Source organism: Acinonyx jubatus, chromosome A1 (assembly GCF_027475565.1).
Source record: "Acinonyx jubatus isolate Ajub_Pintada_27869175 chromosome A1, VMU_Ajub_asm_v1.0, whole genome shotgun sequence".
NCBI lineage: Eukaryota > Metazoa > Chordata > Mammalia > Carnivora > Felidae > Acinonyx > Acinonyx jubatus.
In genome coordinates, this window is record NC_069380.1 from 20,157,267 (window position 1) to 20,178,875 (window position 21,609).

Genomic DNA, 21,609 nt, shown 5'->3' on the forward strand with positions numbered 1-21,609 from the left:
AAAGTCCTCTGGTGCCTTCAGGTTCTTGGACGACATGACATCCCTCTTTGGGTCCCAGTTGATCTTCCTTTGCCCTCTCCTGCAGCCACTGTGGCTTTGGGTCGTGCTGCGATGGCGTTTAGGGATTATTGCTGGCGGACCCTGTGTCAGCATCCTTGCCTGGTACCTGAGACCCTGGGGCAGAATTGTTGCAAGTGTGAGTGAGGCTGGGGAGGTTTAGGCTGGTTCCTGTGCAGCCCACAGGGGTTCAGGCAGCAGGGGCTGTGGTTTCTGTTTTTCATGGCGTCTCTGAGGGCACAGCAAGTCAGCCTTCTGTCCTTAGGGCCTCCTCCACAGGTGGTCACAGGGAAAAGCCAGCCCCAAGTGCATAAGAACCAGCCCAGCAGATGCGCTTGAGAATGCACGGGGGCAGTTAGCTGACACTAAGCCCGAAGAGACAGGTGGCTTCTCCAGAGCCCAGCCGTGTAATGTGCCCGTGTTGGGCGAGGCAATGAATTTGTTTGTCTTTCCCCTGAATATCAGAGGAATTCTCTGATGAAAAAAAAAATTGCACCGGTTTTAACCCCATGCACCTGGATTCAATAGAAAAGGTTTCCCCCTTGTTATCACCTGGCAGTTTGACATCTGTGTCTCTTCTCATGTTCCTGGTCATTTCCTGGATACGGAAAACCTTTCAGGTGTCTGCATCTGGGAGAAGCCCCAAGTCTCCGCAAAGTTGGGTGGGGGAAGCTTTTAAGGCTCAAGGAGCTGAGTGTGCATGATGAGCAGATCCTCTCTTTTAAGGGACTGTCCCCTGCTGCCGCTGGTTCATCTGGCTGTTTTGGGTCTGTCTTGGAGCCACAGGGCCAAGTAGGGGCCAACAAGGGTTAGTGGGATGATGACAGTTGGAACTGGGAGGAATCCAGGCTATAACTGGTCATGAACTTCCAAGCAGATGTGTGTTAGCTCCTGGTCACTTGCCATCCATACCTCCTAATCGAACTAGACAAGGTTGTGTCTGAGACTGGACATAAGGTATAGGAATGAACTGTTCGTTTGCTCCTTCAGCTCCTGGAGCTTGGGCTCCAAGAGCAGCAACATCTCCTGGATGCCTTCTAAAGACAGTGCACAGCCTCCCCCTGCAGTGATCCTCGAAGGAAGGCAAAGGAAGTTGGCAGACAGCACTCATGTAGCTTCTCAGAATCATAGCTGAGCACCTGTCCCCCATTCCCCATTCCAAAGAGGTTCACAGAGAGAGTTTCTATGAAAAAGACAGGCCAGGGCCTGGGCTGTATCAGCAACACCTGCGAACCCCACCTCTACCCTGTCCAACCTGCTTTTAGGGGGCTCCTTTGGGCCCCTTGCCTCTCCTACAGTTGATGCCAATGGGAATTTGCATGGAGCTCGGCCTATCAAAAAGTAGGTGGGGTCGGGATTTCAGGAGGAGTCTTACCCCAGGGTATGTACTCTTCATAGTGCTGTGGGGCCCGCCCTGGGCTGGGATCCTGGAGACCCACCTTCTAGACCCAGCTCACCTCCTGGGTAGCAGTCTTCCTGCCCATCACCCAGCAGCCTGTCCGCACCAGAGTGAAGCTCTCGACCTTCTTGTTTAACACACCTGCCAAAGAGATTGTGTGGTTTATTTCCTTAAACACCGCATTTTAATCTTTTAAAGTATGTGATTATGGTATTAAATATGATTCTCAAACCACGCAGGCAGACCCCTTCCTTATTCTGCTTTGCTCTACCCCACATATGCGAGACCTGGCCCTCAAATAGTCCTGCGGGCCCCCAGGCAAGTCTGAGTGTTTACGATGGCCACCTTTCTCCCAGCTAACGTCAGGGGAGCATCCGGTTACTTTTCTCCCACAGAAAGAATAAAAATCATGAGGTGGGAGTTCTGTACTGGGAGGTGACTCTAGATTGACCTGAAAAGCTAGAGTTTTGACAGAGTTCCGGAAATAAAAGAGCAGTATAGCTTGCACTGGATGGTTGAATGAAGGTCTCCTTCAGACTTCTCTTGATTTGCTTTCAAGGGATCCCAGCAGCAGGGGCCTGTAGTGGCTACATCACGCAGTTTCCGTTTGGTTCCGAGCCCGCTGTCAAAGGAGGTCCTGTCGATATTCTAGAATGGGGGCCAGGGGTTGGATTCTGCTCTGTCATGTCAGCTGTGTGACCTTGGGCCAGTGATAGAAATTCATTGACAGGGGCGCCCGCCTGGGTGGCTCAATTAGTGTAGGGTCTGACTCTTGCTTTCGACTCAGGTCATGATCTCACGATTCATGAGTTCAAGCCCCACGTTGGGCAGGTCCTGACAGTGTGGAGCCTTCTTGGGATTCTCTCCCTTGCTCTCTGCCCATCCCTGACTCACTCACTCGTGTTATCTCAAAGTAAATAAACTTAAAAAAGTTCATTGGCAGTTGATGGCCTCCTCAAAAAGAAATCATACTGACTTCAAACGGTCATGGGGAAGGAAGGAATCAAATCAGGCAACAAACGTGAGGCACTTGGCAACATGCGTGGCCTAAAGCGGGTGCTCAGCAGATGTAAACAGAATGGTGACTCTGGAAGGGAGGCAGGGACATATCTATGCCTTGTGTCTCTGGCTGTTGCCCCTTAAAAGTAGAGATAAGCTCTGCTGTTCACCTCATACAGCTGTGGTATAATATTCTGGGCCCTGGGGCAGTGATTGACAAACCACATGCAGCCCGGTGGCCGAATCTGGCTCCCTGCCTGTTTTTGTGAGTAAAATCTTCTCGGAACTCAGTTGTGCCCATTTGTTTACAGATGGTCTATGGCTGCTTTTGTGTCATCGTGGCAGAGTTGAGGGATTGCAGCAGATACCTGGAAAGCTGAAAATATTTACTATTTGCCTTTTGCAAAAAACGGGTTTGTCATCTAATTCTCTGGAGAATGGATCTTTTTCAAGATGTTTTTAAAGCCCTTTTTATTTGAGAACTACTATGGACCGAACTATGTTCAACCCCCACCAAATTCGTACGTTGAAGCCCTTCTCCCCAAAGTGATGGTATTTGGAGATGGGGCCTTTGGGAGATAACTAGATTTACATGAGGTCATGAATTAGTGCCCTTATAGAAAGAGGCATCAGACGGCTAGCTCGCTCGCTCTCAGGAAGCACGGGTGTGTGCTTTCTCTCTCTCTCACACTCCCAGGCCCACATCATGTGAGGACATGATGAGGAACCAGGAAGAGAACTCTTGCTAGAGCCTGACCACACTGGCACTTTAATCTTGCACTTCTGGCTTCCAGAATTGTGAGTCAGTAGGTTTCTGTTAAGCCACCAGCTCACAGTATGTTGTTAGTAGCCCAAGCAGACTGGGTTAGGAGCTCAAGTAAGCTTTACGTCTCCGGAAAGAAACACTTCCTATGTCTGATATCACACTCAGACCATTTTGTACTTTTGTGAATGTGAACACCGTTTGGGGTGGTGGTACCTTTAGTAGAGAGATGCCTTCCCATACCTGCCCTCAGGCGTTCATAATTCCAAACCAACCAATACATTTGGAGGCAGAAATGATTTTATAGACTTTTAGAGATTTTATAGTGTGTGGGGCTTTCTACCCAAAGCCAAAGTCTATCACTGAGATTTCTCTCTTTAGCTTCTTGTTGCTTATTTCCATAACATCTCTTGGCCTATACCTGAAGGGGTATATACATATGGTGAATGCGTTTTTCAAATAAAAAGTTAGGATGCAAAATCAAACGAACATGTGCGTAAGTGTTGGAATCTGGATAGCTCTGAGAAACACGGGCTGTATGGTTTCTCTCTCTACACACACACACACACACACACACACACACACGCACACACAAATACATACATACACATAACATTCCATGAGTCAGAGAGGGAACATGGCCCTGCCGGTGGTGAGGAAGTCTACAGGAAGGACACTTAACTGTTTAACAAAATACACTGGTCAGTTGAGACAAACTCTTCCCTTAGACAAAGAAAAAAGCATGCTAGTTAACCACTAGTCCATGCTTTGCTTTCTGAGTGAGCTCCAGAATGCAATTTCCCTACCTTTAAGCAATTGTTGGGACTTTTGCAGACCATTCTGCCACTGCATAGCTCTGTGCTTTCAATTAGCATAATTCAGGATGGGACCAGATGGCAGGTTAAGCATTGCATAAGGCATTGTTCTGTACATGAATAAGTGCCTACTTAGTGTGTAAGTGGGTTATTAGTGATCTGAAGTGACAAAATGCAAAACAACACACAACAGCCATTTGGCACAGCTGTGTCGGTCTAGACTTTGCTTGCTAAGAAACCAATAGTAAAATGTGTTTCAACAGTTAGCTATCAGCAAATGCCAACAAGCCTTCTCTGCACTCACTTCCTTTAAAAGAAGAGTAACACCATAAAATTTACAAAGTCCCCAAATCAGGCATTATAACATTTGATCTTTCCCACGACCCCCGGAGGTGGGACAAGTAACCGAGGAAAGTGACTAACTGAAAAAGAAGGCCTGAACTCTGGCGTCCTGGCTCTGAGCCCCGTGCTGAAGCACACGGGCTAGAGGAGCAGCTGACTGGTGGGCACCAGGTCTGTAGCAAGGACTTTGGGGTCGGACGGACCTGGGTAGAACCCCTGGCCGTACCGTCCCCTAATAACGTAACGTAGGGCAAATCCCCCATCGGTGATTAGCCACGATGCCTACGGCCCCTACCTCAGAGGGCCATCCTAAAGATGAAGCACAATCATGTGAGCAAAGTGCCTAACACAGAGTGGATACTCAATGGAGCAGATGCCTCTCCTTGTCCCCCTCCCCGAGCCTGACCCAGTGGAGTCCTGGTTAGACCAACTTCTCTGTTCCAAAGTTTGCCAGGAAGCAGGCAACTTGTTACCTATCAGGCTTATGTGAGACTGCTTCATCACCGCAGAGGACCTCCCGCCTGAGCTGGTGTGGTCCATGGCCAAGCTTCCTTTTCTCTATGCCCTGGTAAACTTATTGCTACCTCTGGACCCAACCCTCCAAGCTTAGAGTCTGTTTCCTCCTTGCAACCTGTGGGTAGCTGTTTCCTGCTTTTCTTCAACTCCTTTCTCCTACTCAACAAGATTTCTCCCACCCATTATCTCATGCCTGGCTTAGGTGATACTATTTGAGGAGAGTATGCTCGATGAAGGGCTCCTTCCAGACATCTGAAGATTTATTCTTCTGGATACATAAGCCTTGGGGGAAAAAGTGCCCACTTTCGATGGAAAATTTTGTAAAACATACCACGTACACTTGCCTGTCTTGTGGAAGAACACGTGTTTTCTCTGGGTGCCTCAGGTGGGTCCCTTAGAGGAATAGCTCTTGTTGCCTGTATCTGGGTGATGGGAGGTGGGTCCCTATAAGGGTGGACCCCATGCCCAGAAGGCCCAGAATAGGCAGCTGTGTCTCTGGCTTCCCTCTGCCTGTGAGCCCCCGCTCGGGGTTTAGAGGGTATCCTGTCCCCTGGACAGCCCACCTCTGCTCTTTCCAGTCCCTTGAGCTGTCACCAGGAAGAAGTAAACATTTCCTGGTGCTGCTGAAGACCCAGGCTTGTTAAGTCAGAAAATTTGAGTTTATATCATTCCAACTGAAAAGCTTCTTAAAAGACTCCATACTTCTTCTAGGAAGGCAAGCATTTAGAAAATGGACACTTCCCGACAGCTGTTTCTCTTCCAGCAAAGATGTCTTCCATTAAAAGAACCCCCCAAACAACCCTTTTAATAGAATGTTTCACACACACACACACACACACACACGCAGAGAGAATTGTACATTTAAGCGCTTGTATCCTTCACCCAGCTTCAATAATTATGAATATTTCACCAATCCTGTCTCATTTCTCTGGTCCCTCCACCCTTTTTCTGGTTTTGTTTTTGCTGGAATGTCTTAAAGCAAATCTCAGGTTTCCCATAATTTTACCCATAAATATTTCAGCATGAGTCTCTAACAAGATAAAGACATTTTAAAACATAATCATAATGCCTTGATTATACCTAACAAAATTGATAATATTACAGAGGCCCAGAATCCAGCTGTATCTCAGCTGGCCGTGGATAAATGCGGTCTTTGTGGTCTTTTTGTATTAGATTTACTAAGGTCTTTTCAGGACAATCAGCAAAAACTTCTGCTTTGACATAACTTCAAACTCACAGGAGGTTTGCAAGAATAGCACAAGGAATTCCTATATACTTTTCATCTATATTGCCCAAATGTTAACATTTTACTATATTGGCTCTATCCTTCTCTCTAGATCTACGTATTTTTTTCCCTGAATCATTAGTATGTTACAGATATGATGTCTCAGTATCCCTAAAAAATTCTCTTACATAACTACAGTACAACTATCAAACTCAGGAAATGAACATTTGTGTAGGGCTATTATCTAATCTGCAGACCTTATTGAGATTTTTCCAGTTGTCCCCATGACATCCTTCAGAACAAAAGAAAACCTTGGATCATCTCAGCTGTCACATCTCTTTCATCTTCTGACATCTGGAATAGTCCCCGAGTCTCTCTTTGTGTCCTATAACGTTCGTGTCTTTGGCACGTTCTGGTCAGCTATCTTGTAGAAGGCCCCTCAATTCCAGATTATCTGACAGTTCCTCCAGATTCAATTCAGGTTATGCTTTCTTGGCAGGAAGACCACAGAAGTGATATTTTGTCCTTCCCAGTTCATTATAGCAGGGGGTATACGATGTCCATTTGTCCCATTGTCCCATTACGGGTACTAACTTTGATTGCTTAAGGTGGGATCTGCCAGGTTTCTCTACTGGAAGTTCCTATCTTTCCCTTTCAAATTCAGTAGCTTGTGAGAGGATACATCGAGACTATGAAAATATCTTGTTGTTTCTCAAACCCCTCCCTCCCCAATTTTAGTACTCATTGGTGATTTTTGCCTGAAACCATAATTATGGTGACCAAATGGTACATCATTTTTTATGTTTATTAGTTGGATTTATAGTATAAAGAAGAATTTCTCCCTCTTTCCCATTTATTTGTAGCAGTGTGAACTCTTGGTTCTTATTTTTTAAAAAGGTTGTAGACCTTTGCTTTCATTATTTTTTTGATGCTCAAATTCTCCAAGATTTATCCCGTGGGAGCCCTTCCACTTTAGGCACATCATCATTCTTTGATTACTTCTTTTTTTTGATGTTTATTTATTTTTGAGAGAGCGAGCGAGCAAGCGAGCACAAGCGGGGGAGGGGCAGAGAGAAGGAGACAGACTCTGAAGCAGGCTCCAGGCTCTGAGCGGTCAGCACAGAGCCCCATGTGGGGCTCAAACTCATGAACCGTGATTTCATGACTTGAGCCGAAGTTGGACACCCAGCCAACTGAGCCACCCAGGTTCCCTTTACTTATTAACTTTCTGGCATGACTAGATGCTATAGACTCATCTTATCCTTTCCGTGTTCCAGACCTGAAATCTGCCATTTCTTCAAGAAGACCTGAACTCACTCTCTCTCTCTCTCTCTCTCTCACACACACATCCATCCATCCATCCATCCATCTATCCATCCAACCAACTAAAACCATGATGAGTCCTGTGGTCTTATTATGGTAGATTTGCTAATTCACTCCCACAGACTTCATTCTGTTCTTCCCCTTTCCATAATTGTAACTTCCTTCTCACACAGTGAGGAACCTGCTCCCCATTATTCATAGTATATTTACTTATAGGATGAATCCTCAAATGTTCAGGAAGTTATTTCAGAATTGCTCACCACCATCTTGGGAAGGAAGCATAGAAACTACAGTCAATTATTTGTTTAAAGTCTGGTTTTGTTTTTGTCTTTAGCCCGAAGACAAAGCAGTCTGAACCCTATGTTCAAATGTCACTGGGTTAATTTGTTTCCTGGGTAATTCGATCATTCAAAACTATTCTGTTCAAATAGTTTTCTGTTCAAATAGTTTTCTGTTCATCTGTTTGTGTTTGTATTCTATCTCAGGGTTTTCCCAATCTTTATTGACTGTATTTATCTTCTTTATTTTCACTATATGAGTCATTAACATGATTCCCCAAACCAAAACGTCCAAATAGTTATGCTCAGAGCATGTCAGACCCCCAGCCCCTACAATTTTTTTAGCCTTTCTACCTCATTCCCACCAATACCCTGTAGGTAAGTCATCTCAATAGTCCCTGGTGTTTAGTTTTGCACAAATAAGAAGATAGACGCATATTTCCTTATTTCCCCAGATTTGTTACACAAAAGATAAAATACTAAGCATACTACAGATTCTCTTTTGCACTATCAAAAAACACGGGGCACCTGGGTGGCTCAGTCAGTTAAGCATCTGACTTTGGCTCAGGTCATGATCTCACGGTTTGTGAGTTCGAGCCCCGCGTCGGGCTCTGTGCTGACAGCTCAGAGCCTGGAGCCTGCTTCAGATTCTGTGTCTCCCTCTCTCTCTGCCCCTCCCCTGCCCATGCTCTGTCTCTATCTCTCAAAAATAAATAAACATTAAAAAAATATGGGGGCACTTGGAGGTTCAGTCAGTTAAGCATCTGGCTCTTGATTTCAGCTCAGGCCATAATCTCCAGGTTCCTGAGATCAAGCCTGCGTCAGGCTCCGCACTGACAGTGTGGAGCCTGCTTGGGATTCGCTCTCTCCCTCTCTCTCTCCTCCTCCCCTGCTCATGCTCACGTGCACTTTTAAAAAATATGTTAAGGCACCTATGGCTTGTTCAGTTTTCACATTTTCTTGCCGTTTCCTATCTGTCCCTGACTCCCTATGACTTAAGAGAACTCACGCAATCCTAAATTCACAGAGATGAAACTGTGTAACGTAACAACACAGGAGTTGGTTTTTTAGTGACCTTTGTCCTCTGCTAGACAAACATTCTCAGTCAAGAATCTGAGAAGAAGCCCCAAACCCAGCACGGATGGAAAATGCCACGACCAAACCCGAGATCCGTGTTTAAGCAACAGTCTCCGAGCCAGCCGTCCTTTCCTATTAACAGAGCTGGGCGCCCAGAAACAAAATAACAGGGTCTGGAACGGGCATCTTCGCGGAGTTTTGTAGGTTTAAAGACCTGAAAGAAAAGTCAAGCAGATGCTCTTTCTTCACAAGCCTGCCACCGTCACTTTACTATACCTTGCTTGCTGACAGCCCAGTCCTCCTGAGCGTGGTTCCCCGGGAGAAGGAGGCCTCTGGGACGTGTGCTTTCTTGGCCGGTAACAGGATGCACCTGCTTAGAGCTCCAGCCTGGGGGACGCACAGCACAGCTGTTTTTTCTCAGCCCGAACAAGCTAGATTTAGCAGGAAAGGAGTGGGGGAGGGAGGGAAGAGGAAGGAACGATTCCACACCTGTCCCTGTACTTTTCAGGATCTCTCCTCCCAGGGACTCATAGGCAGTGGAAAGGACTTGAGTGGAATTTTTCTCAGTTCGTTGGGGCTTAGGAGGTGGCTCTTGATTGCTGTTATAGACAAGCCTGCCTGCATCCAGTTAGGGATGGACCCACAAGCAGAGAACCCAACAGAGGCAGTTAATGTAAGCCATTACCACCTCTGCCCTGCCATCCCAAGCTTTGTCTAGATTCAAAAGAGCTGGCTAATACATTTTTGGGATGTATGTGTAACTCATCCCTGATAAGACCAGGCCAACTCAGTGGGGACTCTACCCCGTTCAGACTGCAGAACAATTATCTGCCCAATAGTCTAGGTGTGGACACGAGCTATAGGGACGAGCTGCTCAGACCATCTCTGGAAGCAGGTAGAGGCTGGGAAGTGCCCAGACCTTCTGTGGTCCCCTGCCACCCGTGCAAGGATTGCTCTTACAGACATAGTTCAATTGTGTGTGTTTGAACACTGAGAAAGAAATTGGAAAGCCCCTTGCTGTGAATTCTAGATCCAGCCAGAGCATCACAGGACCCAGCCAAGGATTATGGTGATTGTGAATTCCTCAGGACTCCCATGAACCTGGGCATTCCAGACCTTCTTCCAGCCCCCAAGACCTACCAGAGTCACCACACCACAGGAAATACGAGAGTGTTCTCTCACAGATGTGCCAGGCCACCGACATCAGTGAATGCCCTGTCTCCTGTGTCAATGGTGACAACCCATCAGTAGCCCTCACCCTGGGGGAGACCTCTTATTTCTTTGCTGCTCCAGGGGCTATGGGATTTGGTATGGGAATTACCGAATTTAGACTTAGAAACTCTGCCACTCTGCGTGATTTGGGTGAATTTACAAAGCTGACGCTCACCCTCAGAAAGGGGACATGATAATAAGATCATCTCCCTTACAAGGTTCTGGCAAGCACTGGGCAAAATAATTGATGACGTTGATTACTGAGCGTTTAATGACTGAGTGCTTCGGAAATTACAAAACATCCTGAAAAAACACTTCCGCCCCTCTAGAAAGCCACCGATCACATGCTGTCTATTGCAACAGTGCAGACAGGGGCAGCGGCTCCAGCTAGAGCTACAAATCTGCCCCCAGGTATGTATCAAGCACCTGTGCTGTGTATCGCCCAGAAAACGTGTCGTGTGCGGTCATCGCCCCTCAGAGTTATCGCAGAGTTGGGAAGAAAACAAAATGCTGCACTTCGGGAGGGTGCTCAGGGTGACGTGGGATATTCAGAGAAGACTTTATGAAGGATGCGACGTGAAAAGTGCGCCCCACAGGGACGCCAGGATGTGGAGAGGGTGAGAGAGAAAGGGGAAGCCACTGTGGGTATTTGGAGATAAGTTTGTCAGTGTTGTTCTGTAGTCGCAGTGTTAGTTCTTCCTCAGAGATAGCTTTTTATTTTGCTTAAAGCCATAGTATTTGAAGATGTCCAGAGGTGGAAGGGAAGACCGCAGAGGACCATCCACTGCCCTGCCCAGGGCGAGCCTCCTTCTGGGTGCCAGACTCAGCCATCATGGGAATACGACAGCTTCCCATCCCCTTCTGGACCGGAGAGGGATTTAAGCCACGGGGACCACAGAAAAGATTGGAGTAGGGGGTAGGAGGAACTCACGTTTAATGAGCACCTTCCAGACGCCGGGGCTGCACTGGGTGCCTCACTGTGGCCCCGAGACAGGGATGTCATTGTTGGCATTTTACTGACGGCGAAAGTAAAACCTCAGGGAGATGTTCAGTCGTGTCATCACACAGCCAGGATTTGAACTCTTTGGGAATCACTGAAGACCCCCAGAATGAGAACAAACATTTTGCAGGTGCTTTTATTTTGGGGGTGTGCTTTGGGTTCTGCAGGTGTCTCCATGGAAGCCATTCTGAGACTCTTTGGAGAATATTTCTTTAAATTCTGTAAGATGTCTGGCTACGATAGGATGTTACGGACACTGGGAGGAAACCTCACGGAGTTTATTGAAAACCTAGATGCCCTCCACAGTTACCTCGCACTATCTTATCAGGTAAGGCTATCTGAGTCCAGTCTTGTTGGCTCGGTGAGGAAGCAAATGCCTGTGGGAGTTCTGGGCCATCTTCCCACAACCCCGGAGAGGGGTGCAGTTGGAAGGGATGTGCAGGATCCCTGGTTCGAGGTGTCAGGAGTCCCCTGGGGAAAGGAATGGAAAATGATAACCTGTTGGCCACTTTTATTAACTGGCCGGCAACAACCAATGAGGGACAAGCTGAAGAGGTTGGCTTTGTGACAGAGGATGGTCTCTTCTGACAGTCGCTGGTGTGGGCTTGGAATTAGATCTGGAAGACTGATCACAGTGGGGACAAAGACGGGGAAACAATCGGGTTGTAGTGGACTTGCAAAATCTCCCCTCGGGTTTCCCGGCTTTGATGGAGCTGAGAAATAGCTTCGGTAGCCAGATTCATTTATTCACGTATCAGAAGGAAAGATTTGATAGGGCCAAGAGCCAGAGTCGGAAACCGTCCGATGCTGATTAACCCGCGGGGTGACCGCCGGAGGTGTTAAGAAACTAATTTCCCTATTGGGATATATCCTTCTGGAATTCATTCCTTGGCTTTCTTGTTTGTAGGCATCGTTGGGAATTTAAACGCCTAGACTTCCTCTTCTTTTTTAGAAAAGAAACAGCCTTATTAAAAAGGCAAACAGGCATTTACGTAGCTTTTAATAATAGTTTGTTATTTTATATGAATTATTTGTACTTATTTTTAGGGCCCTTTATAGTTTACCAGGCTCTTTCTCCACTATTTTTATATTTAATGCTGCTAACCACCCTTGAAGGGTTGTCGTGAGGGTAAAATGGGGTTGTGTGTGCTAAAGTAACTCATCAACCATAGTGCACCCTTACACGTGTTCAATGGGAAAACTATTATTTTCTCAATTTTTCACGGAATATTTCTCCATATTTCAAGGAATAAGAAAAACCTTAACTGACTTCAGACAGGATGAGTAGGTGGGTCTGTCCTGCTGTCAATGAAGGGAACTACGCAAGGGGATAGAAAGAGCCCTGGATATGGGGTCAGATGCACCTACTGCGCTGTCTGGCCAGCTCTGCAATTTACTAGCTGTGTGATCCTGTACAAGTTATTTGCCCTCTCTGGCCCTTGATTTTTTCACTTTACTCATTTCGTAAATATGTATTGAGGCTTTACTCTGTAATAAGCCCTATTTTAGGCATTGGGAAAACACAGAGACAAAGAGGAGTAAATAGGAAAAAAACTCCTATCTCATATATTGTGTGAATTCAAAGAGATCACATGTGGAAGTCCCCAGCATCATAATCACTTTACAGAAGGCATTTCATAAATAATAATAACTTCCTTCTTTTCTCTTTTCTCTCTGTTCAATACGGCCGGTTTAAAAATTACAATAATTTATGTGGCAGCTTCCTTTCCAATTTCCTAGCTACAGCACTGCACTTAGACACAAAGAAGTACAGTTAGGCTCCTTCCAGAATCTCCCATAAGATTCCTTAATATGACATCTCTCGTCTGAAAATTTGGCTAATATTTCAAGTCACGGTTCTGGAGAAAGTTAATAGTCTCCCATTCGTGTTAATTCATGGATGTGCTCCAAATACTGTAGTTACCATATTACTGCCACTCTTGTGAATAAGTGTGAATGGGACCGAGAGACTGAAGTCCCCGCCCATTGTTTGCACACAGCCCCACTACCTTTCCTCTGGGGCAATCATCGGTCATTCCTTCCTGTGCCAAAGTCAATGCTAAAGAAGAGAACTTCTCAGGGTGTAAGTGAGGACATTTTGCACATAATGAGATGAATAAAATATATCAGTGTTATAATATGCAAGCTGTAATAAAATACACGCAATAATAACCTGGTAGCTCCGTAGTGTTTTACACTGGACGGAACGTTCTGTCTCTTTAAGCAAAAATAAAATAAGGTAATGCTGACTTTTCACTACGTTTGCCTCTAGTAATTTGCCAGTGCCTTAAGGCATACATTTCTGGTTGTAGCTGTGCCTTTAATCTTTTCTTTTTTTTTTAAGCTAACTTTCATTGGGTGCTAATTATGAAGCAGGTGTGGGGCTAAGTAATTTATAAACATTGAATTGTCCTCCTTACACCAAGATTAAGTACTCTGATTTTTTTTCTCATGATACAGATGAGCAAACAGGTCCAGAAGGGTCAAACATTTGCCCTAAGTTGCTGGGTTGTGGTGGCCCAGCCAGGACATGACCCCACGTGTCTGTTTCCAAAGACCATGCTCTGGTCTGTTTCCCATTATTTTCCCTTTTCCCTGATTCTCTACTTTCGCAAGACCCTATTTTAACTAAGAAATAGAAGTACAATCTTGCTATTTAGAGAGTCAGATACACTTAACAGAAGAATTAAAAGCACAAATTTTGGGAAGTGCCTCTGGGAAGCAGCCTCGGCTGGGGGCGACGAGTGAGGGGAGACAAGGTAGCAAGAACATACGAATTTTCATTTTAGCCCCTTCTGGACTCTGGTTATTTTTTTTCACGGTGGAGAGTTTGGATGGAAGTTTTTGAAATAGCCTTTAATCTCCTGGTTTATTTCATACTTTTTATATGTGCCACCTCAACTCCTCTGAAGATTTAATCAAGATGCAAACACACATACATACAAACATATACTTTCTCTATGTATATGCTTTTGAAAGATAAAATAAATTTGTTTTTTAAAAGAAGCTCATTTTAAGTGGAAACCCTCCCACCATAGAAGGAAGCAAAGATCTTGGTACGAGCCCAGCTCCTTAAACTCTTCCCTCGCTCAGACCACAAGCTGTAAGCCAGGGTACTCAGCGGCCTACACATCAGGTCGGGGAGAAAGGTGCTTCTCTCGGGGATCCCCCAGGTGAAGTCTTCATCCTTATTTCCTGACGTACATCTACCGTGAGATGGTGCATACTTAAGCGTCAACATTTATTCCTAGAGAAAGAGGATCTCTTCTGACATATCTTGATTTTCCAAATGAGTGACTTTAGACCGCAGACGGCATCCTACTTCCAGGATGAGAAAGCAACTCCTCTCCAAATTGCTCTGAGCGCCTGATCTTTCTGAGGGTGAAGATGCCCGTGGTCCCTTGGTCACAGGCCGAGCACGGCCGCTGGCCCCGCCCTGGAGTGTGGGCAGAAGCAACACGCGTGGTGAAGGCTCACTGGGGTCCAAACATTGTTCCTCCCTTCCTTTACCCTTGACTCCACTGAGCCTGTTTCTTCTCTTTAAAAGGGAGATAATACTTGCCATCTAGGGTGGGTTAGGGAATTAGGGATAATATCAAATTCCTGACATAGGGTGCCCCAAACCATAGTGGATTTTATGTGATTGGGGGTATAGTTCTGTGTGCTGTAATGGATAAGCACTGTTGTTTCACAAAGCCTCAAGAGCATAATTTAAACAACCTGGGTTCACTGAGAGAAAACACGTTGTGTCTTTTGGTTAGGAGATGAACGCGCCATCGTTCCGCGTGGAGAGAGAAGCAGACGGGAGGATGCTTCTCCATTACTACTCTGATAGGAGGGGTCTGTGCCACATCGTACCAGGTATGGGAATGTCTTAACCAGTCCCACCGCTACGAGGCCTCTGGGGGATGGTCCCCTCGCAATTCTCCAGGATGGCTAACAGCCAACCCAGCTCTTCCATAATCTGAGTCTTTGCTGTCTTTACCGTTACTTCCAAAGTCTTTGAGCCTTTAAAATAAGTTCCCAAAGTGCCAAAAGGAGGAATAATTTCCATTTTTGTTTTAACATTTTAAACTAGGTATTTACATAGTTATGATAATTCTGCATATATTATTTTGTATCAACCTTTCTTGTGTATTCAGCATTATGGAGAAAGCATCCTTCCACGTTTTTACGTGGTCTTTAAAACTCATTTTCAGGGGCTCCTGGGTGGCTCAGTCGGTTAAGCGTCCGACTTCAGCTCAGGTCACGATCTCGCGGTCCGTGAGTTCGAGCCCCGCGTCGGGCTCTGGGCTGGTGGCTCGGAGCCTGGAGCCTGCTTCCGATTCTGTGTCTCCCTCTCTCTCTGCCCCTCCCCCGTTCATGCTCTGTCTCTCTGTCTCAAAAATAAATAAACGTTAAAAAAAAAAAATTAAAACTCATTCTCAAAGGCCGAACGGTATTTCATATAGTAATTGACCAGGCCCCACTGTTGAATTTGTAGTTGGTGCTACTCTTTTGCTATTGTAACCAGTGCTGTGGTGAACATCCTCATGCGTGCTTTTCCCATGTTTACATTATAACCCAGGGATAGATTTCTGGAGAACCTCTTTTTAAAACATGATCCTTAATGCTTTTACAACTAAACTTTGTTTACATTATTTCTAGAGTGTGTTTGTTTAGTGAGTGAAATGCCTTCCTGAAATAAACAAATGAATAGATGCTGAGCTAGAAATTAGAGTGGCAGGGATATATTTGGTATCCAGACATGTACAACTTAAACCTCTACCTGTAAGTTATTTTATTTTTGAATTTTATTAATCTACCGTATGCTGCCTGTCTTGATGCAAGGCCTGGACTTAGTGAACCCTGGAATGTTCATCTGAAGTTGTATAACTTGATTATTTTATGACTTTGGCTGACATAACTGCTTCTTGCCATCCCTCATCAGTAGGTGTCCTTCTGCTGCAGGTATCATTGAGGCTGTGGCCAAAGACTTCTTTGACATTGATGTGACCATGGATATCCTCAGCAGGAATAAGGAAGAGGAGAGGACAGGAAAGAAAGAGCATGTTGTGTTTCTGGTTGTACAGAAGTCTCACAGCCAGATGGGAAGGGCAAAGCCAAACAGGTTAAAAGGCAATCAGGATATCCAGAGGGACCAAGAGGTATTGGGTTTGCTATGTCTTCAGAAAGCACAGATCCTCCTAGTGGATCTACTGGTCTTGGAACAATCTGTGCAAAGAACAGAACCAAAATGGACCTTCTCATAGTGGATTTAAGGCAGATATTCTTAATCTCCACCATTGGCATTTGGGACCAGATCGTTCTTTGTTATGATGGCCTGTCCTGTGTGTGTTTAGCAGCATTGCTAGTCTACCCACTAGATGCAAATAGCACCCCCGCTCCCCGCTCCTCAGTTGTGGCAATCAAAAATGTCTCCAGGCATCACCATGTATCCCCAAGGCAGGGGTGGGGGACAAAAATCATTCCTCGTTGAGAACCTCTGGGTTAAGAAAACTTGGATAAACATTGGGAAGTATTCTGGGATGAACCTTAGCCTGGAACATTTTCACCCCTGAAAACACCAATATAAAGGCCGGAAATTTGGATTTGGTGGCTTATTTTGCAATCCTTCTAAAATAAATTGACCTTTTGAAGTCCTTAGTGCCCACTTCCGTAGCTGGGGCCAGTTAGGAGTCTGGAGTCAATGTGCCATCCTGGGATTGGCTGCCTCAGCTGCAACTTGTGGAGTGAACATTATCTATTTAGGTTCTACATATATTAGGTACACAGCTCTCTGTGTCCACACAGCTTATACAAATATCCAGATAATGTTGTGGTTCCTGGAGCCCACGGTGTTGATATCTTAGAGCATTCAAAGCCCACCTCGGAGCCTGTTTGCTACAGAATCTACAACCACAAGGAGACAAGATGGTCAGATGTCATTTTTCTGCCAGCCCTGTCTTGAGATTTGCAAAAAAAGTTCTTGCTGCCTTTGGCAGAGAAACAACATGAGGATTAATTAGATAAAAATCTTGGGGATAACAATGTGTTGCTAACGTTGACCTTGCAAGGCCTTGCTGTTCCTCTGGTCCCAATTACAGCAGAAGGGGCTTGTGTGTCTCCAGTTACACGACCAGTCACATGACACGCGTGCTTCTCTCCCTGCCACCTGTAGGCCCTGGAGGCAGCTTTCCTTAGGATGAAGGAGAAACATTTGAGTGTCTCTGTTTGCCCTGTGAAGAAATCCCACTGGGAAGTTGTGAGAAGTATAGTCATGTTTGGAAAAGGTGAGTCGGCCATTCTCCTGACCTTGGCTCTCAGAGCAGAATCATTGCTTGGTGCACACAACTGGGCAAAGCCGTCTATGATGATGACGTCACTGATTTCTGCAGAGCTTGGATTTGGCGGGCATGGTCTTACGCATTCAAACATCAGACTCTAACTTGCCTTCCTTTGCCCCTTTTGTTTGCGCTGGGTGGCACAGACACACAGTCTCCCCAGTAGTCAGGGAAAGCCACCAGAGAGAGGAGGGGAATCTGTCCCAATTGGTCACTGTGTTGAAAGGAAGGAGGAGTGACTACTGACATATTCTCAAGAACAGTGAATTTTCTACAGCTTCTCAGGCCTTCTGGACTGGGATGCATTTCAGGCCAGGAAGCCTGTGGTTAATAACCACAGTATCCAGTAGTGCAAAGGACACTGGATTAGGAGCCAAGAAAGCAGATCTCTGGCTCTGTCCCTCAGGAGCTGAATGACCTTGAACAAGGTCCCCCATCTTCCATGTGAAAAATGAAGGCATCTGGCTTTCAAGGCGCCCTTGTTGACACTGAGCCCGTCTCATGATCAGCACCTAATGGCTGAGCCAGAATGAGAGCCCCGCCCCGTGGGGAGCCGGGGAGCTAGAGCCCTCCCCATCATGCCCTGTGGGTCACGGTGACATGCATCTGGGAGGAGGTCTGCAGGGCTCAAAAGGCTGCATTTTGAGTCCCTCAAGCCATGGCAAGCGAGTCAAACATGCAATTGACATCCTTTGTCTGGGAGATTTTCATATCAAAAAGGCTCCATTTCGAATCTCTACCCCCTGCCAAATAGGGCTGTTGGTTAAATTTTCATGTGCCACCCAAAACTGTCAGTCTAAAAAGCTCCATGGCAAATGTCCCTGACGCTGGGCCGGGCACACACGCTCTGCTCCGCTAGCTCATTGTCTGGCTGTCACCGTTTCAATGCCGGCTCTGTTTTCCTGGCGAGACGTACTCAATTGGCCCAGAGACTCTTCAGCGGCGGGCAGAAACTTGGCAGGGGCTGGGGGGGCGGGGGGGGTGCTTCTCAACCCAGTAGCAAGTTTTCTGTTTGTTTTAATTTGGAAGAATCGCTGTGGCCATCTGGAGACGCCAAGGGGGCCTCTGATAGAGAGTGGGGACTGCTCTGTGGCCATGAAACATTTAAGACACTACCCCAAGCTCTGCTCTGTGTCAGCTTGGTGGCGTGAACGGCCTCTGAACAGGACTCTCTTTTTCTACATCCAGGGCATCTCGTGAACACCTTTGTGCCCATTTATCCCGAGCGTCTCTGGATTGAACAGAAGACATTCTGCAATGCTTTTCCTTTCCACATTGTATTTGATGAATCAGTAAGAGGCCCTTTCCCGCTGTAGCTTGGACTGGGGCTAAGCTGGGAAGGGAGTATGTCGTATAGTCTTTCATGTCAAGTCCCTGAGGAGTCCCCAGGGGTTGGGGGACTAGGGTTTAGCCTGGCATGACCATTGGCTTCCTTTTCATTGTGGCCTCCTTCAGAAACTAGAATGTTGGAACTTCTCCGTGCATATGGTGGGGGGGGGCAGCAGCAAGGGGTCTGCACTGATGAGTGCACGGGAAGGTTTGCCATTAGAGAAAAAGGAAGTGATACCAAAGTTCACGACGCCAAGAGACAATAGAATGCAGTCGGTAATGGCAGGGTGAGATTCTAGATGTGATCCCTCACCATCCTCGTGGCCACTGCGGTTGTCTCAGTCCCAGTAGGGTTCTCCCTCTGCATCTTGAAGGCAGGGGAGAAGTCTGTGCCAACTCATGCCACTGTTCCGTGGGAGTTGTGACGATGACCATTAATGACAAACGTTTGGTTGTTATCAGTTTCCTTGGATGAAATATATGTCAACTGAAGTGACTATGAGCTCCTTTCAAAGGCAGTTAGGTAAAATAAATTTGGTCAAAAAATCAATTAAAATGGCTTCAGGTAATTGCGATTTTCTCTGCTAGTTGTTTGAATGCAGAGATATGTTTGGATCATCACCTACCAGTTGACTGCTGGATACAGAATCTATGAAATTTACTCATTTGAGGGTCATCTTTGCTTGCAAAGAATTGATCTGAGGAAATCAAACACTCCTATAAGAAACAATTAGGGAGGGGCACCAGGGTGGCTCAGTCCGTTAAAAGTCCGACTCTTGATTTTGGCTCAGGTCGTGACCTCAACAACTAGGGAATTGTAAAGTAATGTACTTTGGCTTTTCCCCAATGCCGTGAGGACACTATTATTGCTATTATCAATGTTTTAAATTCCGATGTACTTTCTTTTCATTTTTTTTTTTTTTTTTGAGAGAGAGAGAGGGAGAGAGAGATTCCAACCAGGCTCTGCACAGTCAACACGGAGACAGGCTTGGGGCTTAGTCTGATGAACCTTGAGATCATGACCTGAGCCGAAATCAAGAGCAGGTGTTTAACTGACCGAGCCACCCAGGTGTCCCTGATGTACTTTTTTTTTTTAATTAAAAAAATTTTTTTAAATTTATTTTTGAGACACACACACACACACACACACACACACACACACACACAGAGCAAGCAAGGGAGGGGCAGAGAGAGAGAGAGAGGGAGACGCAGAATCCGAAACAGGCTCCAGGCACTGCGATGTCAGCGCAGAGCCTGATGTGGGGCTCAAACTCACAAACCATGAGATCATGACCTGAGCTGAAGTCAGATGCTTAACCGACTGAGCCACCTAGGCTCACCGGTACCCCTGCACCCCCACCCCATCGCCCATACTTTTAAAACTCCTTTTCCTTTTTAAGTTTTGGGCATAGAATAACAGTAAGTTTAATGATAGTTATTCCATAATGTTAAGTTGATTTCTGTAGCCTAACAGAGTGCCCGTGGTTAGTGAAGTTATGTATTCCTGGACAGCCTGTGCAGGCATTGGATATTTTATGTACTCTTTGCTTCTTTCTTCCGTGTGTTCCCTGGAAACAGCAGTGAAAAATGTCTCCCCACCTCCATGATGGACGCCTTCACCTGGGCCTGGGTGTCAGATCTAAGTCACAGAATTGGCTAGTTTCTTTGTTAGTGAATTCTAAGAAGTCCCACAAAGCTGGGGAAGAACTGTTACTCCAACTGAAACATTTAACCTCTGTTTCTTGTCAGTCAAAGGTTTGCTGTTGAACACCCCATGCTATCCTTTTCTCTTTCAGAGATGAGCTGCAGATTTGATTTTTAAAATAATATTTATTACTTCCACGGTGTCTGACCATTACTGACCCCTTTTAGTGAGTCGCAAAGCATGCGGAGTGATATTTGCAAGGGAGAGTTTACGGTGAGGGTTGCTTTCTGTTCCCCGGTCTTACACCTGTCCTCTGTGGGTAGCTGAGGGTCAAGCAAGCCGGAGTGAATATTCAGAAGTATGTCCCAGGACTCCAAAACCAGAAGATTCGATTGGATGAGTATTTCTCCATCATTCATCCCCAAGTTACCTTCGACATTTTCAGCATCTGCAAATTTATCAACAGTCAATTTGTCCTGAAGGTCCGAAGAGAAAGGATGCCTGAGGCATGGAAAAGTCAGCCCGCACTCAAACTGCGAGGTAAGTAACTCTGCCCTTTCCCATTGCTCTCTGCAGTGTGGGAGATTTCTCGGAAAGGGACCAGGCAGAGCTTTCTGATTTCTTCAGAAAAGCTGGCTAAAAAGCTGGAGGCTGCCCCGGGAGAACTAGTGAGAAGCTTTAACTGTTTATTTTTATCATTGAGAGAGCGAAAGCACATGCAAGCAGGGGATGGGCAGAGAGGGAGACAGAGGATCTGAAGCGGGCCCTGTGCTGACAGAAGAGAGAAAGCCAGATGCAGGGCTTGAACTCACAGACCAGAAGATCATGACCTGAGTCAGATGCTTAACTGCCTGAGCCACCAGGCATCCCTAGAGAGAAGCTTCAAAGTGTTGAGTGCAGCAAGCCGTGGCGCCGGGGTGGTAACTGAGGAACAGATTCAGGAGATAATTAAGGCAGGAGTTGCAGACTGGATGTCGGTGTTGAAAAAGAGAGGATATTTAGGATAAGGATTAGCTTTCTTGCTCGGGTAACTGGGTGGTGAAGGTGTGATTAACAGAAAAGACCCCATGTGAACTTCCTGGGGCAGGGACTTTGCCCATTTGGGTCACTGCTGTATCCTCCAAGTCTAGAATAGTGTGCCTGGCTCACAGTAGAGACCAAGTGCATGTGCGATGAAGCAATTAAACAGAACATTTGCAAAGAAGCTTGAAGACGAGTTCAGTTGCAGACATCCATGCATAAATATTAATAGGCAATTAAAAAAATCACTGTTGATGGGAGTATAAATTGTCACAATCATTTTAGA